Raw genomic sequence first — 12,625 nt, forward strand, 5'->3', positions numbered from 1 at the left:
TGCAACATCTGAATGCCTCTTAATCACTATGATGATGGAGTAAATAGCAACACCTATACTGGACAATTAGGTCTGAAAAACTAGAGATGATTCTGTAGTTGGAAACTTCTATGGAATATTCTTCACAGGAGAGAATTTCAAGTGATGTTTCCTGTGACTCCAAATTGAAAGAAGTTCGGTATCATGATTCCAGGTTAGAAAGGCACCAATATAATAAATATAAAAATTTTAGAATTGATACTACAGGAGAAATTAATGTGAGAAGGCATTCGAATAGAAAGAACATATTTAACATCAGAAAATTCACAGTGAGAAACCATATAAATATAATGAATGTGCAAAACCTTCATTTAGAAGAAAATTTAGTTTATATCTTCAAAGAGTTTATTCTGGAGAAAAATCATATTAATGTGATGAATGTGAGAAAGATTTCAGACAGGGTACATATTTTATTCACCATTAGAGAATTCTTACTGGAGAAGAATCTTATCAATGTAATGAATGTGAAAAGGTTTTCATCAAGAAAATAGTATTTAGTTGCCATAAGAGAATCTCTACTGGATAGAAAACTTATGTATGTAATTTATGTGGGAAGGCCGTCAGCCAGATACAGAATTTAATGAACAGCTGAAAAATTCATACTATATTGAAGCAAAATGAATATAGCAAATGTGGGAAGGGCTTCACAAATATGTCTTAAGCCGCACTGAAATATTCAGTATTTAAAAGCACATTATCTCTGAATTATTAATGGTCTCTGAGACCAAATTTTCTGAAGGATTCTCAATTTATATTTTTTCTATGTGTGATCAACCCCTTTGGAATCTGGCAAAGTCAGCAGATGCTAACTAAGAATATATTCAAATTAGTGAAGGAAATGGTAAATTTCTATTAATGTTTTTTCCCCATCCAAGTTCTTGGAACTCTTGAAATATATCCATAAAAATCTTTGGGAGTTTTCTGTAGACCCCTGTTTAAAAATCCTAATCTGATCCAACCAATAACTCAAAAAAATTGACTTGAACAACTGGACAAATATTCATTGAGTGTTTGAAGACCTCTTGGGAACCTACTATGTCTCCTACTATGAAACAATTTGAGATTGTTTCAAGTGTTAGAAAGATTTTTCTTAAATCAATGCTAACTTTGATTCTTTTTAAAAAATTTTTTTTTTATTTTCAAATAATATTCACAGATAATTTTTCAATATTGACCTTGCATAGCCTTGTGTTTCAGATTTTCCCCTTCTTCCCCCTCATGGCAAGCAATCCAAAATATGTTATACATATTAAAATATATGTTAAATCCAATATGTGTAAGCATATTTATACAATTCTCTTGCTGCACACAAAAAAATCAGATTAAAAAAAGAAAGTAAATGAGTAAGAAAACAAAATGCAAGTGAACAAGAACAAAAAGAGTGACAATGTTATGTTGTGATCTACACTCAGTTCCTACAGTCCTCTCTCTGGGTGTAGATGGCTATCTTTGTCACAAGATCATTGGAACTAGCATCAATCATCTTATTGTTGGAAAATGACTTTGCTTCTTTGAAAAAAAAAAGTCATAGTTCTTCCCACAGCCTCTATTATTAATTAAGAGGAAAAAGTTAATTATATATATAAATAGCAATCCCCCAAGTTCTTAAAAGATTATCTAATCTTTAAGTCCTCTTATCACCACTGTTTTGTTTTGTTTTTAAACCTTTCTAGGGTGAAAATTCAACTCTTTCATTTAGTTCTCATTTAACATGATCCCAAATATTTGGGCTGTTCATTCTTAGACACTATAGTTCTCACTGATGTGATTTCTTAAAACAGTGTAAAGTTATAGGCAGAACCATGATGGCAAAATAAAGGTAGGATCTCACCCGAGTTCTTGCCCAGACCCTTTCTACCTTCAAACAATGACTCTGAACATATTTTAGAGCATCGGAGCCTACATAAAGATGGAGTGGAACAATTTTCCAGCTGAAGACAGCTTGGAAGGTTTGCAGGATGGGCCTACTGCATTGGGGTGGGTCTGGAGTGTAGTAAATGTACAGGTAATACCAGCAAAGCCTGTGTCCTACAAAACCAGGAAGAGACTGTGGGTCTTCTAAATCAGCAGCAGAGGCAATGATCTTCAAACCTCTTAGCCCACAGAGGCTAGGGACAACTAAGTAGGAAATGTTTGATGGGAGTCTCAGTCCAGGATCAGGTTTTGGGAACCAGAATCATTGGTGGCCATGCTGTAGTAGCAACAGCAACAGCAACAGAGACAGTAATCAGGATAGGGCAGTCGTGGTTCCTGGAAATCTCAACCCACAAGTATGCAGGGGGAGGGATGGGCAGCTAGTCAGAGGGAGATTACAAAGGCCTCTTTCCTGGCACTGTGGAAGGTCTCTGTTGCTTTGCCCATGCACAGATATGGGTAGCAGTTCTGGTTAATGGTACAAATGCCTAGAAGGATCTCTGAAAACAGCTGCACAAAACCCCTGAAACTTTGAACATTGCAACCTTGGAATGTTAAAAAGCACATTATCTCAGAATTATAAATGGTCTTTGAGACCAAATTTTCTGAAGGGTTCTCAATTTATAATTGGAACCCTGGAAAGAGAGCTCTACTTTAACAAAGAGTTAAAAGTCAAGTAATAGGCTTGGGAAATGAGTAAACAGCATAAACAGATTCTGACCATATGAAGTTATTATGGTGATAAGGAAGATAAAACTATATGCTCAGAAGATGATAACAAAGCCAAAGATCCTACATTCAAATATTCCAAGAAAAAATAAGAATTGATCTCAGGCTACAGAATAGCTCAAAAGTAATTTTAAAAATAAAGTAAAAGAGGAAGAACAAAAATTGATAAGAGAAAGTAGAGTGATGCAAAAGGAAATACAAAAGGCAAATTAGGGGAAGAATGCCTTTAAAAGTAAAATTGGTCAATTGGGAAAGGAGGTACAAAAGTTCACTGAGAAAAATAATTCCTTAAAAATTAGAATTAAGTAAATGGAAGCTAATAATTTATGGGAAATTAAGATACAATCAAACAAATCTAAAAGAATGAAAAAATAGAAAAAAATGTAAAATATCCCTTTGGAAAAACAACTGAACTATAAAATAGATCCAGGAGAGATGAAAGCCATGATCAAAAAAATTGTGTAGATATCATCTTTCAGGAAATTATTAAGGAAAATTATCTTAATATTTTAGAACCAGAGAGTAAAGTGGAAATTCAAAGAATCACCTCTTAAGCTGGAAACTCCTAGAAATATTGTAGCCAAATTCTGGAACTCCCCAGATTATGGAGAAAATATTGCAAGCATGCAGAAAGAAACAATTCAAGTATAGTGGAGTTACAATTAGGATAACACGAGATTTAGCAGCTTCTACATTAAAGAATCAGGGTTTGGACTATGATATTATGGAGAACAATAGAGCTGGGATTATAACCAAGAATCACTTACCCAGCAAAAGTGAGTGTAATTCTTTAGGGGAAAAGATGGATATTCAATTAAATAGAAGACTTTCAAGCATTCAAGATAAAATGATCAGAGCTGAATAGAAAATTTGATTTTCAAACAAAGGACTTGGGAGAAGCATAAGAAGGTAATCACAAAAGGGAATCTTAAGATACCTAACAAGGTTTATCTATTTACATTCCTACATTAAGATGATACTTGTAACTCATAAGAACTTTTTCATTATTATAACCTTTATAAGGCGTATATTCTGAGAGAGAGCATTGGGGTGAGTCTGGAGTGTAATAGCTGTACAGAAGTCTTGAAATCAGGAGGACTTGAGTTCAAATCTGGTCTCAGACACTTAACTGTATGACCCCAAGCAAGTCACTTAACCCCAAATGCCTCAGCAAAATAAATAAATAAAATAAAAATGACTGTCTTGATTAGTAAAGAAGGACATTTAAAGCTGAATCTATATTTCACCAAGAAGGCCCTCTACAAAAATCTCTTAAAAATGCTCACCATCTTTCTCTAGATCAATTTTTTTCAGAAATTATTTTTACAATGTGATGAAATAAAAGTTTCTGCATTTTATCTAACCCATGTTCTTTCCCCAGAAAAGAAAAATATCACTAAGTTATACAGACTAGAATTGGAGAGAAGGGAGGTATGAACTTTGAAGATATAATTCATCTTTCTTCCCCTTTGATAAAGGCATAGAAACTTCTAATGGTATATCCCTTATTTCTCCAATCTGTAAGCAGGTGTAAATCACCCCAAAAGCCAGAGTACAAAAATACAATATGTGAGAAGCAGGAGTGCCTGAACTGTGCTGAAGTTGGTATAAATTAGAAGAGTTGAAACCCAGAAGGAAGACTGTTTCAGACCTGGAAATTAGCAGCCTAGGAAAAGAGTTGAGAGTCAAGGAACCTGATAAACGGGCACATGGTTAGAGAAAGCCCTTAAGAATCATTTATTATTTAATGCTGTAAAGTTACCCATGCATATATCCTGCAAATAAAAGGCTATTAAATAAAAAAAAAAGAATCATTTATTACTTATTGCTAGGTTTTTTTTTTGTCTCAGTTATTTCCAGCACATGTGAGAGAGGAAAGACCATGTTTTACTTTATCCTGATCCCAGGAGACAATAAGTATTTAATTCTTACTTATAGAATTCACTTTAAAAATTATAAAATGGACACTTTTTCATACCAAGGGGTGGGGGGCCACTATCACACCTCAGATTTGGACAATTCCTCAGATTTTTTCGAAGCAGAATGCTTGCAGAAGCAAGAAATTTCTCTTGAGACCCTATCCCAAGGAATTATGTAAATGGACAGAGTTCAAATCAGTCTATGAATGATCATCTTCTGCTAAGAATTCTGTTACAGGATTCAATAAACTTCAAGTAAAAATTAGTCTAGACTTTTGGAATTGTACACACATATATATGTATGTATCCACATATACACATATATATATGTAGAATTATATACTTACAAAATATGTACATATATACATGTAGGTATGTATTTATATATGTGTGTATAGATAGATAGATAAATGTTACTCTATTACTTAGTTTTTCTTAGTTTTTTTGCAACATGGCTAACAAGGAAATGTTTTGCATATTTTCACATGTATGATTGACACCATGTCTTGTCTTCACAATAAGTAAGAGAGAAGTGAAGGAAAAGAGAGAATCAAAGCTCAATTTTAAAAAGAAATGTTAAAATGAATGTTTTTTAAAAAATTAATTGGCATCTTTGACTTTCAAGATTCTTTTCAAAGACATTCTTAATATGATTTTAGAATTCAACATTCTCTTCCTTTCTTTGTGTTTGTTAATTTAATTAGTTCTTAAATATTTTCCAGTTACATTTAAAACAATTGTTTATATTTGATTTAAAAACTTTTGAGTTGTAGATTCTCTCCCATATCTCCAACTCAGCCCCACATTAAGAAATCACATGTGAAGTTATGCAAAACATTTCCTAAAAGTCATATTGTGAAAAAAAAAAACATAGATCTCCCACCTAAAAACAAAATATAGAGGCAGTTAGATGATCCAAGGATTATATCATAGCCCTGGAGTCAGGAGAGCCTGAATTCAAATCTGGCCTCAGACACTTAACATTTCCTATCTGTGTGATCTTGGACAAGTCACTTGGATCATGGATCATTATGCTGCTGAGAATAGTAAAGTCATTTACAACTGATGATCTCAGAACATTTCTCTTACTTTGGATACTCTGAATATATTTTAAATACTTTGAATTTGAATGAAAATACTTTGAAGACTTTCTAGTTTTTTTTTTTTCTGAAAGCATCCTGATTATTATTTACTATAGAGTAATACTATTTCATCACATTTCAATCACATATTACAATTTATTCAGTCATTCTCCATGGATACCCCTTCAAAATTCATTTTTTGCCTTGACAAGAGAGCTGCTATAAACAGTTTTATGCATATTTTCTTTTTTTTTAAATAATAGCTTTTTAATTTGAAAATATAGGCAAAGAGGGGCAGCAAGGTGGCATAGTGGATAGAGCACCAGCCCTGAAGTCAGGAGGACCCCAGTTCAAATCTGGACTCAGACACTTCACACTTCCTAACTGTGTGACCTTGGGCAACTCACTTAACCCCAATTGCCTCAGCAAAAGAAAAAAAAAAAAGAAGAAAATATAGGCAAACATAGTTTTCAAAACTTTGTGTTCCAAATTTTTCTCCCTTCGTTTCTTATACCGCTCTCCCCTAAATAGCAAGTAATCTAATTCTACCTTTATCATGCTGCACAGGTAAAATCAGATCAAAAAGGGGGGAAAAAGAGAAATAAAAAATCAAGCAAACAATAGCAAAGGTAAAAATACTATATTCTAATCTACATTCAGTCCCCTCAGACCTTTTTCAGGATGCAGGTGCTTTTCTCTATCATGTCTGTTGGAATTGGCCTGAATTACCTCATTATTGAAAAGAGTTTATCATCAGTACTGATCATTGCATAATCTTTTTATTGCTATGCACAATGTTCTCTTGGTTCTATTCACTTCACTTAGCATCAGCTCATGTAAGTCTCCCTAGGACTTTCTGAAATTATCTTGCTGATAGTTTCTTATACAATAATATTCCATAACATTCATATAACATAACTTATTCAACCGTTCCCCAATGAATGGATATCCACTCAGTTTCCAGTTTCTTGCCATTTAAGTATGGGTTTTTGGGGGGTACAATTTGATTTTGATTCTTATTTTTAAATTTAATTTTATTTATCTAATATTTTCTTCAATTACATTAATATTTTTACATTTGTTTTTAATATTTTTGAGTTCTAGTTTCTCTGCCTTATCCCTACTCACAATTGAGAAACCACTTGTGAAGTTATGCAAAAAAATTTCCATAAAAGTCAAATTGTGAAAGAAAACATAGATCTCCCCCTCTAATGAAAATAAAATCCTTCAAGAAAATTTAAGTTGAAAAGAAAGGGAGTGATAGAGAGAAAAAGAGAGAATTCTTCAATCTGTGTCAGATACAATCAGTTTCTTCTCTGGGGAAGAACAGGAATTTTCATCATATCTCATTCCTAGAGTAGTTGTGGACATTTGTACTTTTGAGAATAGCAAAGTCATTTACAACTGGTTATCTCAAATCATTGCTAATACTTTATATACAGTACATTCCACCTATTTCAGAGACCTTATCTTGTGATAAGATAGTTAGGTATGTGTCAATGCCTAGCTTCTGATATACAAATTTCCAATTTTCCCAGAAATTTTTGCCAAATAGTGAATTATTATTATCCCAGAAGCTGGAGTCTTTGGTTACCAAAGACTGGATTACTATAATCATTGACTATTGTGTCTTATGAACCTAACCTATTCCACTGATGGACTAATCTATTCTTAGTACCAAAAGTATTGATGACCAGTACTTTATAATTTAGTTTTAGATTTGGTACTGCTAAACCACTGTCCTTTGGTATTTTTTTTCATTAATTATCTTGATATTCTAGACATTTTTTTCTTCCAGATGAATTTTGTTATTATTTTTCTAGTCCTGTAAAATGTTTTGTGGAAGTTTGCTTTGACGTTGAAAAAGTACATTAATTTCCGTAGTGTTGTCATTTTTATTATATTATTTTGGCCTACTCATGAGCACTTGATATTTTTCCAATTGATTAGATCTGACTTTATTTGTGTGGAAAATACTTTGAAATGATGTTCATATAATTCCTGACTTTGCCTTGGCATGTAGACTCCCAAATAGTTTATATCATCTACAGTTATTTTACATGGAATTTCTCTTTGTATCTTTTGCTGCTGAACTTTTTTGGTAACATATAAAAATGCTGATGATTTGTTTGGATATATTTTGTATTGTGCAACTCTGCTAAAGTTGTGAATTGTTTCTAATGGTTTTTTAATTGATTCTCTAGGATTCTTTAAGTATATGATCATACCATCTGCAAAGAGTGATAATTTAGTTTCCTCATTGAGTTCTCTAATTCCTTTAATTTCTTTTTGTTCTCATTACCAAAGCTAACATTTCTAATACAAAATTGAATAGTAATGGTGATAATGGGGCAACCTTGTTTCACTCCTGATCTTATTGGGAATGATTGTAGTTTATCCTCATTACATATGATGCTTGCTGATGGTTTTAAATAGATGCTACTGATCATTTTAAGGAAAACCCCAGCTATTCCTATGCTGTCAAGTGTTTTCTAATAGGAATGGGTGTTGGATTTTATCCAGTGCTTTTTTTTCTGCATCTATTGAGATAATCATGTAATTTCTATTAATTGGGTTATTGAAAAAGTCAATTATGCTAATAGTTTCCCTAACATTGAACCAGTCCTATATTTCTGGTATAAATTCTGCTTGTTCATGGTATATTATTCTGGGGATACTTTTTTACAACCTCTTTGCTAATATTTTGTTTAAGATTTTTTGCATCAATATTCTTTAAAGAAATTGGTCTATGATTTTCTTTCTCTATTTTCACCCTACCCTGGTTTAGTTATCAGAATTATATCTGTGTCATAAAAGGAATTTGGTAGGACTCCTTCTTTCCCTATTTTGTCAAATAGTCTGCATAGTATAAGAATTAATTGTTCTTTAAATGTTTGGTAGAATTCACATATAAATATATTTGGCTCTGGAGATATTTTCTTAGGGAGCTGATTCATAACTTATTTAATTTCTTTTTTTTCTAAAATGGTTCTATTTAAGTAATTTGTTTCCTCCTGTGTTAATCTGGGCAACCATTTCGCTTAGATTTTTTGGCATACAGTTTGGCAAAATAGCTCCTAATTATTGTTCTACTTACCTCTTCCTTGGTGGAAATTTTACTCTTTCCATTTTTTTATAGTAACAAGTTGATTTTCTTCTTTCCCTTTTCTAATCAAGGGATTTATCTTGATTTTTCTTTTCAAGTATCTAAAGATACTTGCTTTATCTATTTTGTTTTTTTTTTTCATAAAAACAACTCTTAGTTTTGTTTATTTGTTCAATAGTTTTCTTACTTTCAATTTCAATAATAGCCCTTTTATTTTCAGAATTTCAAATGTGATATTTAATTAAGAGGTTTATTTGTTCTTTTTTCTAGTTTTTTAATTATATGCCCAATTCGTTGATACTTTCCTCTATTTTATGTAAGTAAGTAACTAGAGATATAAAATTTCCTAAGAACTGCTTTGGCTGCAACCCACAAATTTTGATATGTCTTCTCATTATTTTCATTCTCTTGGATGAAATTATTGATTGTGTCTATGATTTGTTCTTTCATCCACTCATTTTTTTAGGATTTGATTATTTAATTTAGAAATTAATATTTGGCCTATTTTCCTTGGTCCTTTATTACATATGATTTTTATTCCATCATGATTTGGAAAAGATGCACTTATTATTTCTGTCTTTCTGCATTTGATTTTGAGGGTTTTATGCTCTAATACATGGTCAATTTTTGTGTAGGTTTCATGTATCACACAGAAAAAAGTATATTCCTTTCTGTCTCCATTCAGTTTTATCCAAAAGCCTAGCATACCTATCTTTTCTAAAATTCTATTCCTTAATTTCTTATTTATTGATTGATTGAATTTATTTAGTTCTGAAAGAGCAAGCTTGAGATCCCCCAATAGTGTAGTTTTGCTGCCTAATTTTTTTTGCAAATCTCCTAAATTCTACTGTACAAATTAACATGCTATACCCCTTAGTGCATATATGTTTGATATCAATATCACTGTATTATCTATGGTACTCTTTAGCAAAATGTAGTTTCCTTCATTATTGCTTTTAATTAGATCTATTTTTGCTTTTGCTTGATCTGAAATCAGATTCATTACTCCTGCTTTTTTTTTTTTTACTTCAACAAAAGAATAATAGATGCTATTCCAGCCTTTTACCTTTACTCTGTATATATCACTCTGCTTTAAATGTGTTTCTTATAAACAGCATATTGTAGGAATCTGGCTTTTTATCTAGTCTTCTATCCACTTCTATTTTATGGGAAAATTCATCCCATTCCCATTCACAGTTAAAATTACTAACTCTCCATTTTCCACCATCTTTTTTTCCCCAAGTTATATTTTTCTTTTTCCTTTTCCCCTTTCCCCCTAGTGTTCTGCTTCTGACCACTACCCTCCTCAAACAGCCCTCCCCTTTTACAGTTCCTCCTCCTTTCTTATCTCTTTCTCCTTCTACTTGTGTTCTCCCTTCTATTAGCTTTCCCCTTTCCTCTCCTACTTCCCTATAGGGTGAGACAAGTTTCTCAGTAAAGCTAAATATGTCTGATATTCTCTCTTTGAGCCAAAATTGATGAGAGTAAGGTTCACACAAAGGTTATCTCCCTCCCTTCTTTCCTTTTGTTTGCCTCCTTATGAGATGTAATTTACACCATTTTCCTTCCATTATCCTCTATCAGTACAATTTCCTTTCCACCTCTAGTTTCTTTTTTATATCATCACAATAAAATCAAATTATCTCTATACTCTCTAACTGTACCCATAATAGAAATACAGTTTCTCAAAATAAACATATTTTCTTCCTATATATGAATGCAAACTTTTTACCTTTTTTTAAATTTTTTTTTAATTTTTTTTAAAAAAACTTTAAAAAAAGTTATTATTTCTTTTCTTTTTATCTTTTTATGCTTCTCTTGAGTTGTGTATTTGAAGATAAAATTTTCTGTTCGGCTCTGATTTTTTCATCAGAAATAAATGAAATTTCCCTGTTGCATTGAGTATTCATCTTTTTCCTTGAAAGATAATGCTGAGTTTTTCTGGATAGTTGATTCTTGGCTACAATCCAAGTTCCTTTGCCCTTCAGAATATCATATTCCAGGCCCTTTGATCCTTTAAAGTGGAAGCTGCTAGTTCCTAGGTAATTCTGATTGTGGCTCAATATTTGAATTATTTCTTTCTAGCTGCTTGCAATATTTTCTCCTTGATCTGATAATTCTGAAATTTAGCTATGGTATTCCTTGAAGTTTTCATTTTCAAGTCTCTTTAAAAAGTGATCAGTGAATTCTTTCAATGACTATTTTGCCCTCTGGTTCTAGGACATCAGGACAGTTTTCCTTGATGACTTCCTGAAAGATGCTGTCCAAGCTCTTTTTTTCCATCATGGTTTGCAGGCAGTCCAATAATTCTTAGATAGTCCAATAATTAACCCAGTCATATGCCTCAGAGTTGTTTTAATTTACACAGTGTAAATGAAAAGAACAACATAAACTTAAAAATTGTACAATTATAATGCATAACCCCCCCTCAAGAAAATATGAGAAAGTGTATCAGCCACTTTCATTTGCAGAGTTTACAGAATATATATACATATACATATACATATATATATATATATATATATTATCATTTCGTTAACTGGTAGAATCCATTAATATATGAGATGTATTACTTGTTGGATAAGGGGCAGGAAGTGATAAAATATGAAGTGAAGGTAATATGTAAATATGTAAAATAGTAAAAATTTTCTTGGCAAAATAAAAATTCAGATGTTGAGACTGGACCTGAAATAAAAGAGATTGTTGCTAATTTGGATATTTCTAATGAAGATCTTTTACATTAAAGTCTAACAAGTGAATATTGCTATGACTTTATGCTGGGAGATACTGACAAACATGATATGAAGACATGGGAGTACCTGAATAATAAAAAGAAATGTAAGAGAGTTCATGCTATTGAAAAACTTCATGAATGTATCAAATATGGAAAGTCATTTAGAAGAAAATATAGCTTTACTATCAGAAACATCATACTGGAAAGAAATTTAATGCATATAATGAATTGAGAAAACTTTTAACTCAAGCAGAGGGCTTCATCATCAGAGACTTCATTATAGAGAGAAATCTTATATTTGCAATAAATTTGAGAAGTCTTTCTGGCAAAAATAAACAAACAAATAAAAAACACATATTGTTCAACATTAAAGAATTCTGAAGAGAAATCTTATGAACTTAAGATGGTAGATCCATAACAAGGAATAATTGTATTCAACATCAGATGATTCATACTGGAGAAAAATTTTATAAATATTCGAATGTTGCAAAAGTCAGAATGAAATACTTTCTTGACACAAGATAATTTATACTGGGTCAGAGAGAAGCTATATAAGCATAATAAATGTGAAAAGTTCTTCAGCCAAATCACAAAACCAACTGGAATCACAGAATTTATACTGGGTAAACACCTTATAAATACATTCAATGTGGGAAGGCCTTCAAACATAAAATACATTTTATTGAACATCAGAGAATTTATACTGATACTATGGAATTAACTTACAAGACCAGAAACTGTATAAGACAAACAACAAAGAATACAAACAAATACCTCCCAACTCTTTTTAAGAACCTGTGTAAAAGAGAGAGAGGGGAGCCCCTTCCTTCTCACTAACTCAGTTTATGGCATTTTTACTTTGAGTGAATTGAGAATTTTACCCTCAAGGTGAAGTACAAAGAAATGCAGGAATAAAAGCACTTGAGAAGAATGCTACAAGAAAAATAGAGTAACCTATTCAGTCAACTGAAGTAACTATCACTGATATTCAGTTAGTTTGTCATTAAGAGATAAGACAAGCCTAAGAACCTCAGTAAATTGACATTCAATATTTTTGCAATCCTGGAAAAGTACCTCACAATTGCCTAAAAAACAATGGTCC

This window comes from Sarcophilus harrisii, chromosome 3 (genome assembly GCF_902635505.1).
Source record: "Sarcophilus harrisii chromosome 3, mSarHar1.11, whole genome shotgun sequence".
Lineage (NCBI taxonomy): Eukaryota > Metazoa > Chordata > Mammalia > Dasyuromorphia > Dasyuridae > Sarcophilus > Sarcophilus harrisii.